This window comes from Grus americana, chromosome 2, assembly GCF_028858705.1.
Source record: "Grus americana isolate bGruAme1 chromosome 2, bGruAme1.mat, whole genome shotgun sequence".
Taxonomy (NCBI): domain Eukaryota; kingdom Metazoa; phylum Chordata; class Aves; order Gruiformes; family Gruidae; genus Grus; species Grus americana.
Genome location: NC_072853.1, coordinates 137287238 through 137308749, shown reverse-complemented (window position 1 = coordinate 137308749; position 21512 = coordinate 137287238). Strand labels below are relative to the sequence as shown.

Genomic DNA, 21512 nt, shown 5'->3' with positions numbered 1-21512 from the left:
TCCTGAAATAGATACATGCAAATCACAGGAACTGTACATGTTATATGTACACAGATAACACGAATGTATATATATACTGCATGGATACATACACAAATTACATATACGTGACCCAAGGTCAAGCCTAAGATTTTCCAATGCGATCAGTCTCTAAATCCACACATTGGCAAATAAATACATCCTGTTCCTGTGAAGTGTTGTGCTCCTGGGACTTCTCTAGAAAGTATTTGGCGTGGCTGGAAACACCCTGGAAATAGGGCTGGGCATGCACTGTCCTCCCCAAAGTCCCAGATAATCCACTGCATACAAATGAAGTCTGAATCTCTTTTTCTTTTCCCTCCTGCTGCAGCCCTTCCACTAATCAGGCAATAGAAAAACATTTTACACCTGGGGTCAAGTGGTAAGAAACTGGAAACAGGGGCTCCTCCGAATGGGTACCCTGGGCACTGGGAAAAGCCCTCTGAGCCCAGAGAGGCCCAGCACTGCCGGTCCCAGGAGACCTTCCTTGTCCTCACAGCCTGTTCCTCTAGCGTCTTTCTAGAGCGGTGGGAGTTCTGGTCAAGTCCTCCAGCCTTCTGTGAGGACACATGCAAACCCAGAGACTCCCAGGAAAACAAAAGGTGCTGGAATTGTTTACCTTTCGGGCTCAGCAGATTGTGCAGTACAGAATTTCTCCTCCAACACACAAAAAGTGTTTGGAGGGCTGGCAAAAATAGCCCTGGATATCTGGTGTGGAAGAGTAAACCCAGTATGGATTAGCAATTAAACACTTGGTCATTCTGTTGTGAGTACAAACGTGACAAACTGTAATTTCACGTTACTCTGAAGAGAGAACACTTTCTTTGTGTATAAGCTGGATGGCCACAGCTCTGGAGATGGCACAGGCCAGCTCTGCTGACTGATGTAAGGAAGCACAACGTCAGCTTTCTTCTCAAATCTGAACGGCTCAAACAGCTTTTTGCAGTATTTTCTCTAGTCTGACTCCTAATTACGTCTTCCAGGGCATCATGGTGTTCTGGCTGTCTCCAAAATCCACCAGTTAGCACCAAAGTTCATTACTTTGTGACTTTAGCAGAAGAGATTAGAGTGATTTAAAAGCAAGCAGAGGCCTAAAACAGAAGACATTTCAATGCTTACATGTGGCTTTACCAGAGACTCTATCTTTCTAGGAAGGATATTCCTCAAGTCTCTGGTTTTGGACTACTCAGAAATAACAAATACCTGGTTGTAAAGGAAAGATTTTTATCATCTTTTGTATAAATATTTTATGATGTATAGTGCTTTGGAAGAGTTATTGAATACAAAATGAAAATATAAGTGCAAAAGAATCTTTGTGTCCTCCTAGGGAATCTGAATTTATTACAGACAGAAAAAGCTTCACTTTCCTTTTCAACTTTAAATTAGAAACGAATAGATAAAATAAAATATTCATTTCCCTTCTGAGTGTCTTTATATTATGAATTTTTTCAAGCAGCTAGTAGATACATTGCTAACAAAAAGCAGATAATATTTATTCTATCCTGCTGGGCCACTAGAACTACATATTATAAGTTTATGAGGAGGCTTTTCTCATATGTTATGGGGATGAACATAGCAACAGTATGTACTAGAAATCTAAAGCTTAGCAGCTATTGTGCTTAGCTGATCGGGAGGTTTTTTAAATGACAGTCTGCTGAAAAAAGATTTCTGCTGAAACAAAGCAAGACACATTTCACAGTTCTTGAATTCTTCACTTAATATATTACAAATGTGAAATGATTTCAGCTACTTTCACATCTTCTGTGACCTATTTGAGGTTACTGTCTGCGTTCTGTTAAGCTTAAATACAAACATCCAGCAAACAAACTAAGTGCTTCTGCTACTTCAAGAGGTAAAGCAGAAAACAATTTTTAAAAATCAAATGGTGATGATGTATCGAAGTACCAGTATGTGCTGATGTTTTTTGGGCCTGGCCAGAGGCTATTCTTCCACTCTTAAAATTTTATATTCAATGAAATTGCAAGTCAACATTCTGCCTCCTACCGAATTAAAATGATTTGTTTGTTATCTAGTACAAGCTGTCATCCTCTAAAAAAGTACTGGACCAGTCTAGTTCAGAGTGCATTTAAGCTAAAAGTGATTTTAAGCCAGGACAGAAATCTGACTTTAACACATTTTATGAAGCTGATGTATCAAAAATCATCTTGTCCAAAAGTTTCACATGAACTTACAACAGTCAAACATCATCAAAACTGCCGACTCCGCAGCAGCATACTAAGGATAAGAGAAAATGGCGACACACTATCTGAGTTGCCATTTATCAATGGACCTGTTATTTTGAACTCCTCTCTCTTCCCTTCTGGTAGGATACCAGGGAATTAAAGCCCCATTGGCATGTTTTTGATGGAGTAACAGGACAGTCGCTGAAGTTTTTTCTGATGAAAAACAAACAACAGTAAAAACCCCACCCAACCCACCCCCTGCTTCCTCACTCAAAAGCCAAATAACAAAAAAAGCAAATGAAATTGCGTGGAAAATGCTTAGCAATCAGTGAAACTGCACCCTGGAAGAAACGTGAAACAGGAGAAGAACTAGAAAGACATTTGGGTTTCTGGGAAACTCCTGCCTCTCCTAGGGCTCCTGCAAGCTGCAGCCTTCACCCCCTGGTCCTACCAGCCCTGTAGACTGGCAGCTTCTCTTCAATAAAATTATCAGCTTTGGTTCAGCCACAGACTTGCCCCTGTTTGGCACCTCTCAAAGCCTAAGACAGATTTCCTTCTGACCTTGACTCCTCCAAAGCCCTGGAAGGAAGTAGCGATGTTTCACCTCTGCCGGTGCTACCTGGCGTTAGCACTTGGCTGTTGCAGCAAGGGAAAGCTGAGAGCTCTCTCTGCAGACCTGGTGATTCCCCTGGCAGCTCTGAATAGTGTGTGTCCATTAAAAATAATGGAAGTACGGGGATTTACAGAGGGACATGCAAATCTGCCAAATCCAGCCCCACAGGGATTTTCCTTGTGCCACCCTGGCTGCACTGGATTCACCCTAAGCAGAAAGGGCTTGAAGTCCTGCTTCAGTTTGCATCTGGAGACATAGAAAGAAAATATTTTCTGTGGGAAGGGGAACAGAGCTCCAGGGAGAAGTCAGACCACACGGCAAAGCCCATCTGGTAGTTTGCTCTAACCAAAGCGGTGATCACGCATCTCTCTTCGGCTGCTCTTCCCCTCTCTCCTCCTGTACACCCCCACGCACTCCTCCTCACTCTGGCACTCACGGCAACACTCAGCAGGGTCATTCGGCTCACTGGGTTAGTTTTTGGCTGGGATTGTAAAACAAGAGGAGAAGTGGGACTGTCATCCTTGGCTGTGTCATCTGTTTAGTTTTCCTTTTAACCCCTGCTTTCCCAGCATGGACCTGGTTATAAAAGTACAGTCATAACAACAGCGAGCACGGGAGCACCTGAAAGTCAGGCGTGAAGTTCAGAGAGCGCTTCTATCCCTCATCACGTGTGTAGGGAAAGGTATGGGTGTCCAGAAGGGCAGGCGCTGTTCTGAACTTAAGACAGTGAAAGCAAACTTCAAACAAGCAGTTTTCAAACCCTGCCAATCTCATGTTTTAGTATTTCCCTACAGTCATAAGATCTGTGCCTTAGATGGGAAAGTAGGAACTGAAAGGCTGCTACTTAAAGTACTTAAGTCATCCATGTGGATACAGACGACCGACCTGCTCTTCTCTGGTGTGATGGCAAGAGGTGTTGCAGGGCAAACAGTAACAGCCGTGTAGGTGCAGGGATCCCTAGACTGTGAATCCTGTCCAGTTCTGGGTAGGACTGTGGATCCAGACTTCCTCCAAAATGCATCTCAAGATTTTAATTGCTTGTCATTGTAGAAGAGCTAATAACTTCAGTATTTTGTATACACATACTTAAAAACCAACAAAAAACCCAAAGAACTACCTCTTGAAACTCATCACAGAAGTACAGCCAAAGATCTTGTGCAAAGGAGAAAGGAAGATAGATTGGACAATACATAATTTGACTAAAAATCATTAAAAAAGCTTTTTAGAAATGTGTGTATACATATATATTCACATAAAGGCACCCTGCTCTCTGGCATGCTTTTAGTATTTTTTTTAATTCCTTGAACATATATTTGTTTATGCACGTGTCTGTCCTTTGGTGACCACTCTCAGCTCATTTATCATCTGTACAAAGTGTCAGACTGTTAAAAGCCAACCTAGCCACCTAAAAAATCTGCATGTAGATAAACACTTCTCCCTTTGAATATTACTATGGGCTTACTCATAGCCAAGTGTTCCTTATGAAGAAATCAACTATGAGTAATTATAAGTGTTCCTACAAATTATTCATATGTTGAGTCAGTGGAAGAGGGGATAAAAGAAATATATGGATGGGGTTTTTTTGGTTGTGGGGGAAGTGATGAGTGGGAGGACTAGATTAACTCCCAGTATTTGTTTGCTGCTTCCCACTACGGACAGGAAATACGTAAAGAAAAGGCTTCTTCCTTTCCTGCAGAAAAGTGTGTTTTGGAAAACAGTTGTGCAGGATTCACAGGTGAGGATAATGTGCTACTGATACACACATGGCACCAAAACATGCAACACAAACCCAATGTCTGGGCCTTCCACAGTAAGAAAACTCTTGAATTTCTTTGGTCATTTTTGAGTGGCATTCATGAATTACTTCTTACTGAAAATACAATTTCCATCTAGATGGTATATATATGCCCTCTCTTGACAGCAGCTTTTTACACATAAGTTAAAATAAGAATCAGTACAATGGAGACAAAGTCGTCCATGAAATGGTACTTTAAAATGTTTCTCAGTTTCCTAATAGCACAGTATTTGTTAATAAAGACAGAATATATAATGAAATTGCTTTTGTCTGTTAAAATTCTGTCAACAAAACACTTAAATGACATATTTAAATATATATAATTCTCTTTTTACATTCATGTTTGCAAAAGGTACTGTGAAAAGAAAATATCCCCTTGGGAGGAAATATTTAATATCATTTGTGAGGTAATGAGATATTCTAGTTATAAGTGCCATACAAAAACATTGCATACGAATCACCGTACAGCGCAAAATCACAAAAAGGAATTTCCTTCACTAGTGGGTGAGAATTCAGGTCCAGTTCTCTGACTTTTTCACAGGTGCACACATAGAAGCTTCAGTACACACAACTGGAAATTATTTTCAACCAAGACAGCTATTTGAGCATTTTTTTCAAATACTGAGAAACAAACGGTATGCCAACTTTTGCCAGAAAAGAAAAAAAAAAGGAAATCTCTCATTTTACAGTGTAATCTGAACAACTAACTAAGATGCTTTAGGGACGAAATTTCACATTGGAGTTGCAACTGTTTAAAAAAAAAAAATCTAAGATGAGTTGTTGAAAACTCATTAAAATCAATGCAACTCAATAAACTGTCATGTGCTTCTACTTTTAAAGACAGTTAAAACTGTAAAAAGCAGCAAAAAATCACTTTTTATTGCTGTCTAAACTTGTTCTGGATCTGAAAGTGCAATACTTACTACAAAAAATAATGAAAGCAGCTAATAAACCTTACAGAAAACAGTAGAGTCAAGCACATGCAAGCAATATGCTGGATAGCCGTTGATTTTCTGTCTGCTGAGTGACTTCAGATCTTGTCACCAGCACAGTCAATGGGGGACAAAATCCTATGGAATTTGCTGTGTGACACCGGCCAAGCAAAACAACCATGGATCCTAGGACACTGGACACGTCACGTGCTGTCATCACAGATCACACTGCTGTTCTCACTCCCATGCCAGCAGAAAAGCCTGTTTTTTATATTAAATGCAGACTGTCTCAAATCAGTTTTAATAAAAAATTACTTGTGTGCAGCAGTATTTAAATCTCCAGCAATTACTCTGATTAAGTCAAGATGGTCTCTTTCTTCATTCAGCTCTTTATACTGACTACCTAAAAGTTAGATAGAAAGCATATCAAAAGCCATTTTATTTTGCATTGTTACGGGTCCTCCTTCTAACCTCATCGCTTTAGTCATAAACAAAGTGTTGGCCATGTCCAGGAAATTTGTTGCCAAAGTGAGACTTGACATATCTGGTATTTTCTGAACACTTAATGAATGTGTCCTTGAAAGCTGATGATGGGCCATTCCCATTTTTTGCAGGATTTAAAGAATCAATGTATTTTGCAGAATCACATGCACAGTACATGCATTTATGTCTGGTATCTACACCCTGCAATATAAACTGAGAGCTTGTACACTGAATCCCTTCTTAACTAAAAATAAAAATAAATTTAGAAAAAAAAAATCAGAACTTTATGTAAAAATGGTTTCCTGCTAAATCAGTCTAGATCTTTCAGGCCCTAACGTCAAAGCATCTAAACTGTTATTGTCAAAAGCACCTTTGACTTTTTTTTTTTTTTTTTTTTGAGTGTGACTATCTTCTGAGTAGTTTACTCATGAAGATTTTTTACAAGGAATGTAGTTTGTTTATTTTGCGGTACTTGCAATTCCTTTGTAATGCCACAGGCACTGGGCAAGTGAGAATGTTGGGTAAGTGAGGTTTTCTGTTCAATGCCCTGCTTTGTTCCCCTTTAGCAGAAGGAAGTGATTTTTTTTTGTTGTTGCAATTACTAAGAATTGGAAAACAACTCTTCCTAATCTGGCTTTGAGAACTGAACAGGTACAGTTCAGTATAATAAAACATGGGGACCCTCTACCCTTGCTGCGTATTGAAATACAGAAATATGATGTGATACATGGAACAGTTCTTACTAGCACACAATTTATTGATTACTCTGTCCATAATATAAAAGGTCTGTAGCTGGCTAAAATAAATATGTCCTAGTATGGCAGCAACACACATGTCGATACGTAGGACCTTGATTTTCTCCTATTTGCTGTAAGCTATTGTCTGCCTAGAGTCCATGGGGATCATACATTTGGGATATTTCAAATTTAATTAGAATTGTGACATGTATGCGAAAAATACAAAATCGCTTCAAACACATTAAAGGCTCACACTCCCAAAAGGCAAATGATTAGCCGTCCCAGTAGTAGCATGCTCCTAGTGATATTATTTGGGTTTATTTTCCATTTTAAAAAATCCATAATTAAGTTCAAATTTTTGGCTAACATTAGTTATCAAGAATACAGACCTTGGTCATTTTGCATCTTACTGACCTACATAAATCCACACACTGGAAACAGCGGGGGTTTTTTTCATTTGGCAAAGAATGGAAAGCACAGGAGTGTCAGAGCACCTACAATGAGAATTATTGGGCCAAATTCTTGTCAGCTCTACACCTTTGTGAAATTTGCTATGATATAGGTGGCTCAGGCCACAATAGTAAAACACCAACAATGACTAGCATAAATAATTCAATCTTCACTCCTGAAATAATGAAGTTCTTTTCCTGATATGCTATCTTTCATTTTAAAAATCACATTTCTCCACTCTGCTAAGCTGTAAAAGATTGTGTAAAAGCATGGGACTGGCTAAATCTTTAATGCAGAGAATCTTTCTGTCAAATCAGCATTAAGTCTTTTCAAATTTTTCCTATTTTCTCCATTTTTTTTTCTTCCATTCTGAACTTATTAGACTACTTTTCCATTTCTTTCTTGGTATGTAATTAAAATGCAGTGCAATGTACAACTTGCATTCCTGATGGTGGATAATGTGAATGATAATTCAGTCATATGGAGAATAATGCCGTCTGATTTTGTTGAGGTATAACGCGTTGCCTGAAAATTTCCAACATGTACAGTAAGAATTTCCTGAACTATTGAACAACAAAGCATAGGTTATAACATCAGGAGATAAAGTCCAGGCAGATTTACTGTGGATGAACATTAAGTCCACCCATTATCAGCTGTTAGGCTTCATTCCTGGCTCACGTCACGAGGCTGCACCTGCGTGGGTGGTACCCTTCCCTGCCAACCAGATCAGGCTGCATCTTCCACTGGATAGTATTGGCCCAAGCTACAGCTCTACAGCACGTGTCATTTATCGTCTTTTCTGGGAGTACACTGATGTACATGTATTAGGTACATTTCAACTGCCCGTTATGCTCTATTTTCCATTCCTTTCTCCCTGTCTTGATATAAACACACAGAATTAGCTCTTGCTGACAATTCTGGTTTCTGTAAGGGAATCCTGAGCAGCCTTTTTATAGGATTTTAATTTCTTTTTGATTACGCCTGTGTGAATTTAAACTCTTAATCAAAGCTCTTGCCAAGATTTTACGTAAATTGCAAAGCCAATCAAGACTTGCTCGTTTGTTTTCATTATGTTTCACCTCATGTAAATTTTCCACTTGGGGGAATGATGGTATGCTGAAATGTTAAAATAGCAAATAAAGAAAGGAAAACTTGCCCTACACAGCACATAAACTCTACCAACATACATTCTTCTCCTGTTCCAGCTCCAAGCAGAAAAATCTAAGAGTCTCCCTATTCAATTCAAACGGCCTTAAAGCTGGCCCTGCATACTTGTCTAAATATTATACTTTCACTTCTCCACCCTTCCCTTTCTTCTCGCACAAGAAATACGGATTCCAGAGTAACATAACTAATTTCCAACTGTTTATGCGCAACTGCACAGAGGGATAAAAGAAAAGCTTCAGGTACAGCCCAGAATTAGAGATTATGTCATCTGTAATACCTGCTGCAACGCAAAACCACCTAACTCCTACTGTAAGTCCAGTTAGCTCAAATGGCAGAAGTCTTGTGATTTTTGGACCCGAGAAGTCTCTATTCCATTTGCAGGGTCACCAGTACACAGCTGGCAAACACCAAGGCCTGTGGCTTCAGTACTGATGGAGTACGAGAGGCTATGTATATTCCATACACATATATCATGTTTGAACAGGTGCAAGTATTAACCACGAAGAAAGTTTCTCAGTTTCATTCTGGACCTGGAGACTGGCATGTCATCAGTATGCTCCAAGGAGGCTTCTTCAGTCAGTTTTGAGAGGGTCCTGTACTGTAAAGCATCTAACGCAAATGATTAGCAGATGATAACAAGATAAAAAGGTCTCCTGTAGCTTGACAGATAATATATTATATACAGTTCTTTTCATCACAGCATGGCAAATATGTGGAAAGTCAAAGCGAATCAAACATATTTATATTGTAGCCACTTTATCTTTTTATGTTTTCTATTCTAATCACCATTTTTAATTATTACTATATTGCTGAGAGAAATGAGAAAGTTTTCTAAGCTGAGATTTCAATGGTATTTAATTCTTTTTTTCTTTTTTCTTTTTTTTTTTTTTTTTTTGGTAAAGAATCGTTACTGGTTTAAGATTTTATGCAGAAGGCCGTGAGGAATCTAAAATTAAAACTGTTATTAGAAGCAGTTGAAAGCAGGCGGTGAACTGAAGCTGTGCCTTGCAATCTTGGCTATTGTTGTATTATTGCAGAGTCCCATAGGCAGCCCTCACATGTACAGTACAGAGACTTCACATCCTGGCTCTTTTGATTCTTTTGTCTGCCCTCCAACCTGCGCGGCCAGGAACTTTCACTTGAGAAAGATTTATGAAGCCTCCGCTAACAGGGTCAGCCCTGTTATATCACCAGAGGGCTTCTTCTTAAAAATAATAACATCTATCCGCAGCTCTGCAGGGCGGTCTCTCTTGGCACTCGCTTTCCCTGTTTGTCTTAACAACCGGCGCACACAAAGCCCTTGGCTCTAGCGAGGGCGGCCAGCAATTCCCCGAGGCACGGTAGCCCCGTCTCCTGCTATCTGCCAGACCTGTGTCAGCCGAGATAACCCACACCTCCAAGAACCGCTCCGGGTTTCCAAAGACTTGACTCTTGTAGCCGGTGGGGCCTTTACATATTCGGAAAAGTCTGCAAATCTGCAAAACCTGTTAAAAGTTTCCAAGGCGAACTAATAAAAGCATTATAGAGGCTTTGATTATACTGAATTACAGTGCAAGACCCTTTATTTTTATGTGCCAGTCACTAATATTATTTGAGTATGTAGAGCAGTCACCCTGACTGAAAAACTCTGGTAATTTCTAATAATTAAGAGATTCTTTGCTACTGTGTTAAAAGTTACTTCCAAAGCCCTTATGACCTTTACAGTGCAAGTGGTTTGGCTATTTATTGCATATATCTTTTGGGAGAGGGAGAAAAAGCTACCTTTTTTTTTTCCACTGAAGTTATCAAATATTAAAAATAGGTGGGGAAAATTATTTTTACAGTAATTTTCCCCAAAGAAGTTCATGCTTAGAAGCTTTGACAAATCCTTAGATAATCTGACCTACTCTGTATATTTCTTAATAACATAAAAAGTTGAACTTGCTCCCATTCCTCCCCTCCTGCTTAAGAAAATGCTCTTAAATTTATTTTATTTATTAAGATTACATAAAGTGTTTCTTTCACAGTAAGCATTCCTAACAAGCTTAGTCCCCTGTGCTGGGAGGAGAAAGAGTCTTTTCATGGATACTCAGCCAAGGGTTCCTGAGAGTTAATACTCCCACTCTTCTTCTCTGAGTGTCAAGGGATTTTTAACATCCGCAAAACAGACAGGAACTTGGTTTTATGCCTTAGGAAAAGAATGATTTTTTTTTCACCACATAATAATCTGCTGTGCAATTACCAATAAAAAAGTAATATTCTCTGCTGTAAACTGAACAATGTGCAAGAAGCATTTATTGGTAATGTACTGCAAAGGGCATACGGAATTTAAATCAAGTTTTAAAGTGAATATAGAAATCAAGAACATAAAGAAACCACGAGCACTACGCAATGCAAATTATTTAAATGATAAATAGAAGCTTGTAATATGACAGGGTATTGAGACATCATGGACTAAATTCTTCGCTTTTATAAAATACTGATGGCTGATTGATTATATTCACTGTATCAAGTGCCATAAGATCTAGATAGGTATAACATGTTCACAAAAAAAGAAACATTAGTTTCAATCAGCTCTGTGTGGGAGCATTTCCCTTTACAAATCCAGCTGGAGGACAGGGCCTTTATTAAACTAAAGACTACTGCTTCCAAAGTCTAAGAAGACAGATAGAGGGAATGAAGGTTTTGTCCCCGCCACGTCCGTTTACTGTGTATAAAAGTGGAGGTTAACCTGTCTTAAATTAGAATTTGCTGCTTTTTTTTTTTTTTTTTGGCCAGTAGGAGAGTAGATCAATGAAACAATTCCTTTGCATGATGGACAATTTTAAGAGTAAGGAAACAAGTTGAATGAACATTGACTCCCCACAAAAGCTGTTACTTTGCTCAAAGAGAACAATAATGGCACTTAAATATTTCATAATAAATTCATCCTGAACACTGAGCAACTGGAAAAGTCTTTCATTCAAAAATATATGCACATGTTGCTATTGAGCCAGAACATGGTAGTAGTAAAATAACACTCATGCTGTAAAAAAAACCCATATTTTTCTCTCTTTTGAGCCATTTCACACATAGAAAAAAATTTTTATAAAACTATAATTTTTTGAATCATGGTTAGCCTTACAAAGAGAATATTAGCAATTATGTATCTGCCATCATTAATTACAACCATTCCCCAAAACTTAATCACCATCCTGTGCAACACAAATTTTGAAAGCTGCTTTGAGGTACGTTCTAATCCATGGTTAAGCTCTTCCATAGGCAGTAAACCAGCAGCCAGCACAATATGCTTTCAGAGGGTGCATACGCTCTATGCGTCCTTGGTGGACAGACTAATTCCTACTTAAAGCAATATGAAAAAAAAGCCACCACCAAGTGTGAAGACTTTCCCAGGTGACTACAGGTTGGGTAGAATTACCCAAGCTAACTTGCGACTAGTTCTTTCACGTAGTGCAAACCTAGGCAGCAAAATGTAACACAAACTAATGGCGCTTTATCAGAACAGTCTTAGAGCTTGCAATGAGCTCTGTTTTTCCATGGCTAGATTAACGATGTCCCCATGAGCAGCAGTTAATTCCACCTGAGCAATTACTACAGAATTTTCAGTCTCTCAGGGGGAAAAGTATTCTTTGGGTTGTTCCCTTCAGACATGAGAAAGTAGTACAATGTTCTCCCTTAAATCCAAGCTTTTTAAAAAGATATCAGGTCAAACACAGATCTATATATTTTCCTTTAATTCTCGTACTGACTTGGGATCGCAGCATGGGATCAATCCAATGAATCAGAAAATTATATTGATCATATTTTGGCTTATGTCAGTGAACTGATCTGTCTCACCTTACAGGTTATCACATCAAAAAGTAGAGCCTAGTGATTCAGAAGTCCAGGGCTGTCCAAGATACAACCTGAAAATGTGACTGACAATTTGCTTTGGGCTGGCAATGCGAAAGCTCTGGATCTGGTTCTATATATCTCCATATTGAGGATATCACCAACATAATTTTTAAAAATGTTTCATATTTTATAATTAAATACAATTAAAACTGTATTGAACATGGCATTAAAAACTATGGCAAAATTTTATCTACTAGTATCTTTAGGCATTGTTTATGGTTTTATTTTTATATGTACAACTCAACAGTTGTATAATTTAGTAACAGTTGAAGAAGTTAATAGATAGACAGAAAATCACAGGGATGCTCTCAGGTTTTCAGGACATTGACTATCAGAACTTGTTTGTCATTCAACAGTTGCATGACTCGATTTTAAAAATGTATTTATAAACAGCAATACATTTTGTTACCCTAGTGGCCTCACCCCTCATAGTGTCTAAAGTTTTTCATTTGTCTCAAGTAAACATTTTAAAATAGAAAATACTCCATATATTTATAATGTTATGAACATATAAAAATAGCCATCCATTAAACGCGCCCAGGTTCAAAAACACTTCTTCCTGCAAAGATGACTTTTCCATACTTCCTCCACAACGGTGGTTGGATGTAAAGTACATTACAAGTCACAGCACAGTAAGGGAAAGGCCCTCCCTTCTACGCCAGCAGGGAAGTGCTAGAGCCTCAGCACATCCCCAGTAACATTTCCGCTGACCTTTTCCACATGTAAAGGAGGCTCCAACCCAAACGACCCCCTAATTTCTCAGGCAACAGCAGCAACTGTCCTCAGTCGTTACCTTGCAACAGTTCACAGTCTCTTGCCCAAAGAAGTAAGGCAAACTAGAATCATCTTCTTAAGAAATTCAGCCCTTTCCTTGCCATGCCTGTTTCTTTCTTCCCCACAAGGTCAGCTATGTTTGTACTTTTTCCTTAGGTCACCTAAACTTCCAGAGGAATGGGAACTCTGAACAATGGAAACATTTTTCACTTTAGTCATAGAGCTAGTGGGTTAATGAATTTCGATATCTAGAATTTTAAAATCTAGGGTTCGGTACTTGCTACTATATTGCTATAGAATGATTACTTATTATTTAAAAAGAATATATGATTAAACATTATATAAATTGTATGTTAAACAAAATTTGAATTCTACACATGTTCTTTTAAAATGTCAGCCCCATCACCATATGCAAAATAACCATTTTCTCTAGTAATGACTCCCCGCGCTATGCTGTGGAATTAATGTTTCCAGCAAGCAAATGATGAGTGACTTCTGAAATACTATTCTTATTTTTGCTTCTTATATCACCTATGTTCACTAAAAATGTGGTAAATTAATTCCTTCGTCCTTCATTCCTTCAGCTTCTTAAAGATGAAAAATAATCTTGTTATGCACCCTGTATGGAATTTATACAGATGCAAATCATGCTAATAGAAAACCTTACACATCGCTTCAGTCAACTAGAAAATCAAAGTTTCTGATTCACTTATTACATGAAAACAATGAAAACCCTTAAAAATCCTAAAAGTAATTCATCTTATTTCATTAAAAATATGTCTTTAATTGCCAGGACTGTCTCATTTAATTGGAAATCTGAAATTGTAAAAAAACTTTGGATCTTTCTCATATTTCCAGAGTATTAATGAGGAATGGACTTCTTTAAGAAGTCAGCTGTGCATTTTTACCAGAATGTTTGTGTTGTTATGCAAAAAAATAACTTAAATCATAACAATAATAGAGGTATAAAATATTTTTTTCTCAAATCTTAAAATCAAATATATTAACAAGTAATAAACTAGGAGCATTAAAACTTTGTTGCAGGTTTGTAGTTAGCACTTTCAGCAACAGGAAGTCTTTTGAATTTATCTAAAAGAATAAATTGAGTAATACTTTGTTCTACTTAATGTATCAGTAAAAATACAAGCACTTAAACATAGATGCCTTATCTGAGATCACTAGGATTCATTTTTTAAGATTTAAGAATCATCGGTGGGAAAAAAATAGCATTAATAAGCAGAATATCACAAGGACATGGAAGCTGTGGGTATTTTGAATCTAAAAATTTTAAGTTTCCCCTGTCAACTCCAATACTATTCACAGCACTACTCACAGTAGCAGTGAAGTTGCAACCTCTCTCTTGTGTCTAACTACCCGGAGACTGCCTGTGGCAATTAATTTTTTAAATTCATTCTATATGGTAATAGTCCAATTCTGAATGAAGTTCTCATTTCTCTCTCCTCTTAAATTTTTAAATATTTTTCTTCTTATAGGGCATTACAAAAGTGTTTTGCTTTCTTTTGATAGTCATGCATTTGAGTTACAGCACTGCAGTTAGGGGTACCAATCTGAGGAAAGACACAGGCTTTTGAGAACTCCACAGCCATGACGCCATTTATTTTTTTTTAAAAAGTACTTAATCTGGATTATAACTTTGTGACTCTTCACCTCCTATACAGCGAGTCACCCTGTTCAATCCTCAATAGTTTAGTAGCATTATACCTCACATACACACCAAATCAAACATGGCCAGGTCAGCTGTAGTACTATCAACACAATCTGCTTTGAAAACATAACACTCAGATTACTATTGTTATGAAATTTTACTATCCATGTCACACCACCAGATTTATTTGGCACTTGCAGTCATGACTTGTTCTTCCGGAGGAATTCCTCTATAATTGAGCATTAGTTATTGTACCATTAAACTATAGTGTTTCCGTAAATTTTAAACAGATAACAGCACTTTCTAGCAAGTGTTTTTTTAGATACAAGTTTATTACCTAGTTACAGGGAGAAAAAAAGAAAAATTGGCTAGAAAAGGTTTTCCTTTTCTAGTTAAAAAAAAAATGAGGTTAACAGAAAACATCCTGCCATTGCTCCCAAAGGAATATTCCCCAACTACAAAATGAGAGAAAGGCCAGTTCTGAGTGTAAATATTTTAAAAACTAATGTAATAATAAACAGTTATCCTACATATTTTTTCTAAAGTGATCTTTGGTATATTTATATTATAAGCATTGATCTTTATAAGTATTTTTATCTGTTTCTTTCATTTGTGGATGCTGATTTTAGGTTCAACATTATTAACAATGGCAACAGTCCAGCATCCTGGTAGAAATATGCAGTGGGCACAGATTACTCCAGTTCCAGGCCATGCTCATATTTCAGATGAGGAGTGGGCCTGTGCAGTTGAACTATTATTTTTCCACGAGAACACCAAGAGACTGGGATGAATAGGCTCCTTTCATTATTCTCTGAAGGAAGAGGAAGACTAAAAGGTTCATGGCGAATTGTGTCTTCACATAAATGTCAGGACAAAGTAAGGCTCCCTGCAAAAACATTTTCTTTACAGTCTTGGCAGGTCTTTCCCTAAGAAATACCACGGAATTGTGCTCATGATGTCAGACATACTTTAGTGAGTACAAAGGATTAACATTTTGCATCTCTCTGCTGATCTGTTCACCATTACGGGAAGCCAAAAGGACTTGTGTAAGCTTTCTGTTAGCTTTCCTTAACGCGAGATGCAGAACTGTCGCACCTCAGCCCTTGAGTTCCAGATGCCTTTTGATCAGAAAGACGGGCACTTAGGCATCTCATGTAAGCAATACTGCTTACTGAAAGCTTATTTCCATACAAATATACATGTCAAAAGCAGAACAAATCTCTCAAGATCATTAAGAGGGTATAGGATTTATTGTGATTTTACCCTGCAGACTGAGTCAATGTGGTAAATTAGGTGTAGAATTAACAATTTTAGTTTGCCTTGAGAATAATATTCTTGAAGTGTCAGATTACAGTATTCTAAATAAGTATTTTACACTAAACTATAATCAGTATAACATCAGGCTTTTACAAAACAACTTATTTAATGGTCATGATATTGTAAATGTACTGTATCAACCTAGTAAATTATAGTCAATTAATGAACTTATTCAGTTATGGCTAAAAAAGAAATTTAGAAGAAAATAATGAATTTTTACTTTAAAATAAATCCCAATTTCAAAATAGGTAACAACTGTAACCTGTTTCAAAGATTAACGCAGTAGTCAGAGATTTGATTTTAAAATCCTTAAAAGTATTGCAAACATAACTTTAAAAATAAATAATAAATAAATAAAATAATCAAAGATTAAGTTCATTACTTGCCTGAAGAATAACCACAGGCTTACAATTAAAGCTGTTGTGGTGAGTGTATGGGAATCGATAGCATACAGTAGGACTGCATTGTGGCTTGTTTGACCTTGTTATATTTAGCATTCACAGCCGCTGCAAATACAGCATTCACCTAAGTCAGACCTGGGGGCTGCAATACTTTGGTTTCAATTACCATTCCAAATCACAATTTGGAATCACACAGAGGAAATCACACAGATACACTGAATTTCTTCCGGAACTAAATATTATTCCCTGCATTTGGATTTTAATTGACAATACCGAGTAGCTACTCCTGTTTTCTATTTCTTCTGGCATCGTTTGATTCTGACTTTACCTCTATCATGCTACTTCTGAACCACATGGCAAACACTTCCAGCAATGATACAGGTTAGATAAACAATTTCTACTAAAGTTTGAGGGGTCTTGTAATCCTTTGAAAGTCAGACATAACTGTGCATTTCACTATTGAGCCAGTATCTGCCATGTTGAACTTTCCCGTATCAGTGTCTGACATAACATAGAATATGCACTTTGGGTTTTTTGGTTTTTTTTTTTCCTAAAATAAACCAGTTTTACTCAGTCATTTTAAATTTGACTTTACTTTGGATATGCTGCAATCAAATTAGTCCTGACAAACTAATAAAGATTGGGCCAATGTTTGGATGTGACACCATTAAGGAAATCTATCTTGCAAGAAGGAAATTTAACAGCTGCTTCTGGAGGAAGCATCTTTATCACTGAGTCAGAGAGGAACCAACTGCTTAGCATAATTTTAAAGGCAGCTCCTCTGTCACAGGCATCATCATTCAGTTGATGTGTAAAAACCATTTATAAATATTAGCAATCATCTGGCATTTTTCAAAAGAACAGGAAAGTTAATCCTGTTTCCTGACTGAGTTCTGCCTTGCATAATTACATTCTGACTGCCTAAGTTCCCCTGCAATTCCAGTTAATTACAGTATTATTCTTACTTCCTGTCCTGAAGTTATTTGTGTAGTAACCATATCCTACTGGAGTGGAAGATGAAGTAAGCTCTGTGAATTATTTTGATTAATGTGTAAAATGTTGTGCTATCGCCTCACACAAAAGACACTACATATTGGATATTATTTCCAACTAAAAAATGTGTGAAACTTTTCAGCAATTATATTAACACTCAGTAGCACACGTCTCATGGGATGCTTGTATTACTCAACTAATAGATATAAATCTATATATAACTAAAAAATATTAATACATCTTTTTATCGAATGTAAACAAATGAAAAATATTAGATATCTCTAAAGAGATAAAAATATATAAAAATATACATAATATACATTAAAATATAGCTCTCTACCACTTGCCATTGCCTTTTCCTTCACAAAAAGAGTAGAGGACAATTTTACGCAACTTATCCACTAAAAACTACTATTGCCAGTTCTACACATTGAAAAATCATTACATTTGCTTGACAATCATAAGCTTTTGAAGCATAACTAATTGGGAAGCAACAGGAGTATTTTTAGCAGACTAGAGAGGGCTGCCCAAACTTATGGCAAAATTTTGGTTTAGCTATATGCAAAAAAAAAAAAAAAAAAAGGATTTCTTAGTGCCTGATATACAAAGAGGACTTTCCTTCATCTTTGGTGCAAACTCTCATTTTGTATAAACACCAAAACTTCCGTGGGCTTCTATAGGACAGAGCTTTATCCCTCAACTTTGTCATGCAGTAGCTGTAAATCTATCTATCAGAAATTTCCTCCCTTAGCCTCAGATCACCCCTCCTAAACTCATCCTGATTCCACGTACATTCCTCCATACCGCCCCAATGCCTACTGTTTTCTGTCACATTCCTCTGCTCCATCCAGCCCTTCCCATGCTCTCCTCCACATCCAGCAGTGCTTCCATATCCCGCTCACACATGCAGCTCCATAGCCTTTTCCCATCTGAATGTACCCCGCTTTGCCTGCCTCAGTCTTCTCCTTCAATACAGTTATTGCTGTGATATCTAAAACTTCTCTTACTGCTTCAATTGCTGTAGTCTATACTCTTTCCACTAGTCTAAAAATTTTTTCACCCCTCCAAGATGCAGGAAAAAAACAAAGTAAACGTGTCCTAAAAATCAAAGCCAAAGAAAAAATAATCTCAGAATTATTTCAAAGCCAACACTGCAAATAGAGTTCTTGAGACAAGCGATAATATTGCAAGACCTGGCAACAACAGCAACACATGCAGATAAGCCACTGCAACACACTTGAAAAACAACTAGCTTGACTAGCAAATCTGAACTATGTGTTTTGCCACTCCTCTCTTACATCCCCCCACCTTATAAGACAACCGCAGCCATGAGTGGGAAGAGCAGGTGGGTGGCAGGGTCCAAAAGCCCTGCTCACCTGAGAGGTTGTGGTGCCCATCATAACCATAGTGATGGACCAGGGCAGCTTCCAACCACCACCTGGTTACTCAGCCTTTAACTGAAGGGGTTCTTCTCAGGGCCTGGCAATTTATTCTCTCCTTATGGGGAGCAGCAGCTGCCCCACAACAGGGATGAACTCCCAGGACCAGGCTTATACCACTTCTATAATTGCTTCTTCTTCGTGGTCACTCTCCATCCCTCTTCCTTGTTCTCTTTTCTTTACCACTCCCCTTCTCTCTCTATATGCAGATTCATGACAGCAAGTATTGCATGTGGTGACACCTCCACACTTTCTTTGCACCTTTTCACATCTTCCCTTGTCCTGACCACAACATTTCCAAGCAATGTTTTGAGGATTACACTGAAATTGAAACAAGGTATTTCTACGTGCTTGCAATGGCTGATCTTCAGGTCATGCTCCAGAGCCTATTTGTTCTCATAAATGACTAGGAAGAAATGAGTAAGGCATTGACAAAATTTGGAGTTGGACAGCCTATGTCTTTGAGACAAGGATTTCTGGAAGCTCTTTATTTTTTCTAAGGAGGAAGAGACTGGACTTCTGTAATTAGATGGTTATTATGTTTTCTAATGTTTATACACTGGCAGAATGAGAACACAAAAACAAATCTACATGAGCACAATAAATGAAAACCCTTTCAAGACTGTTTCCATTTAAAATTAAAGGTCGTGCCATTTAAGGGAGTCTGAAGTGCTGGAACACGCTGCAGCACTGCCTGCCCCGGAGAAGGATAATCTTGTTTAAAAGGTGGGTTGTTTAATTTAAAATAAATAAATAAATAAATAAATAAATTCACTCTTGACATGCTTGTTTTGGAGCTCCTCAAGGAGTGGGAAGTTCACAAAAATGAGTTCATCACCTCCCATGCACTGGGGCAGGCTCCAGCCCTCGCCCGCCTCTCTGGGGCCCTGCAGGCCATGGGAGATCTGTAGCCCGAGGAGGGAGAGAAAGATCTGGCCAGTAACAACATCTACGTGCTGGAAGGGGCCTCCTCTGCCTCACTGCTCGTCTGGTGGCAAGACCCTCTTATCCCTCATCAGCAGAGGAAAATCCCTTCCACATTAAGTACAATTATAGGCGAAAATTGGCTGCCAATTTTTGAAAATCTGTCCCTTTAAGTTTTAAGGGAGCTAGTTTCCTTTTCAATTTTAAATATATCTCACCCATATGGGAATAATACACAATCAAATCCAATATTTTTCCTACTGCTTAGCAGCTAAGTTATTTACTTGACTTTAACAAGACTTTTCTTTCCTCTTCCCCGAGTTCGAGAGCAAGCACAAGCTGAGATGAGCTGTGCTGCCGTATGAGCAGGCAGCCGCTTCCAACAATTTATTTGAAAAGAAGCAGATCAGTATGTTAGGTGGGAAAGGGAGAGACTTAGCGTAGGCGGGGGAAAGAGGGGAAAAAGTCAAGGTTTAAATTTTTTGTTGTTGTAAATAAGCAGCTTGAAACATGGGAACAAAAAATAGGAAATTTTCAAAGACCCGACACACCTATTTCCTACTGCTGGAAAATTAAGACAGTTCCATAAGCTGCATCTCCCCTAAATTAAAAACAATGCACAAAGGGTGTTAAGCTAGCCATGCAGACGTAATGGCCATTAAAAAAATCCCACTTGTACGCTGTGCAAATTTGCATGTGCAACCTGCATCTGTTCTTAAGACTAGATTGAAGGCAAAACAATTTTACTTTGAAGCCCCTTTTTTTTCCCAAAAAACTGTAGAAATAAAAATTTAGCATCTTTACTATTTACAACTTCCTTCTTAGAAGACACAGGTAGAGCATTCATGCCTTCCAAAATGTAACCTTACACATCTGGCCAGCAAACATCTGGATATTTATCTTCACTCATCATTTCCTTTCGTAAGTCCAAAAACTGTCAGTTATTTCAGCTGAGATTCAGCCCAAGGGAGTACAAAAAAAAGTTACATCCTTCTTTTGTCCAGGTTTTATAAACTGCTTTTTACCTTTTTCCCTGGGATATCAGTAAGTATAAAAATAAGCAGTCTGGATTCCTTTGACTGTGGTTTTTATTCTGTGAATATGCACTTCTGTAGCCACAGGGAGCATACATATGCAATTGTATTTATTACACGGTCATATCTGCAATGCATGCAAAATATCCTACATCTTTAAGCAGGCTTTTTTTAAGTGTTACGTACATCCAGAAGAAACTACTCAAATCACAAGTAAGAATATAGATTGGGTTGTGAATAAACTATACAGCAAAACTTATGCCAATTAAAGTTCAGATTTGGGATAGTCACAAAACAGGAAATGTGAATATCAATTCATTTTAAAAAATAATAAAATAAAATTTAAAAAACCTTTCACTTGCAGAATTGTTGTAATGGAAACACTGCCTTTGGACTGGAGGCACCAACCTGAGGAGCTCACCCCTGAGTTTGTCCCTTGCTCTGCGACTGCTCTAGGAAAGTCTCTTCATCTGCCTGTGCCGTCCTTCCCCTATTTCACAGAGGGGTATAATGAAACTCATCTCCTTTGCAAAACACTTTGCAGTTTAACTATGAAAAAAAAATACTCTAAGAAATTCAAATGTATTAAGATACATATTTAGCAAAGGAAAATGTTAAACATTTCTGACTCTATCTAATTATGAGTGTAGTTTCTCTTACTATTCAGTAATTTAATGCTACTGCTGACTTTAAATTTTCCAAATCACCATCCT

The 21512-nt window shown here is 37.8% G+C and overlaps 1 protein-coding gene across 3 annotated transcripts in view; it reads right to left on the bottom strand.

Annotated features, from left to right (window-relative positions):
- AGMO (alkylglycerol monooxygenase) overlaps positions 1-21512 on the bottom strand; it is a 204389-nt gene that overhangs the window by 148429 nt on the left and 34448 nt on the right. The gene's annotated exons all lie outside the window — the stretch shown is intronic.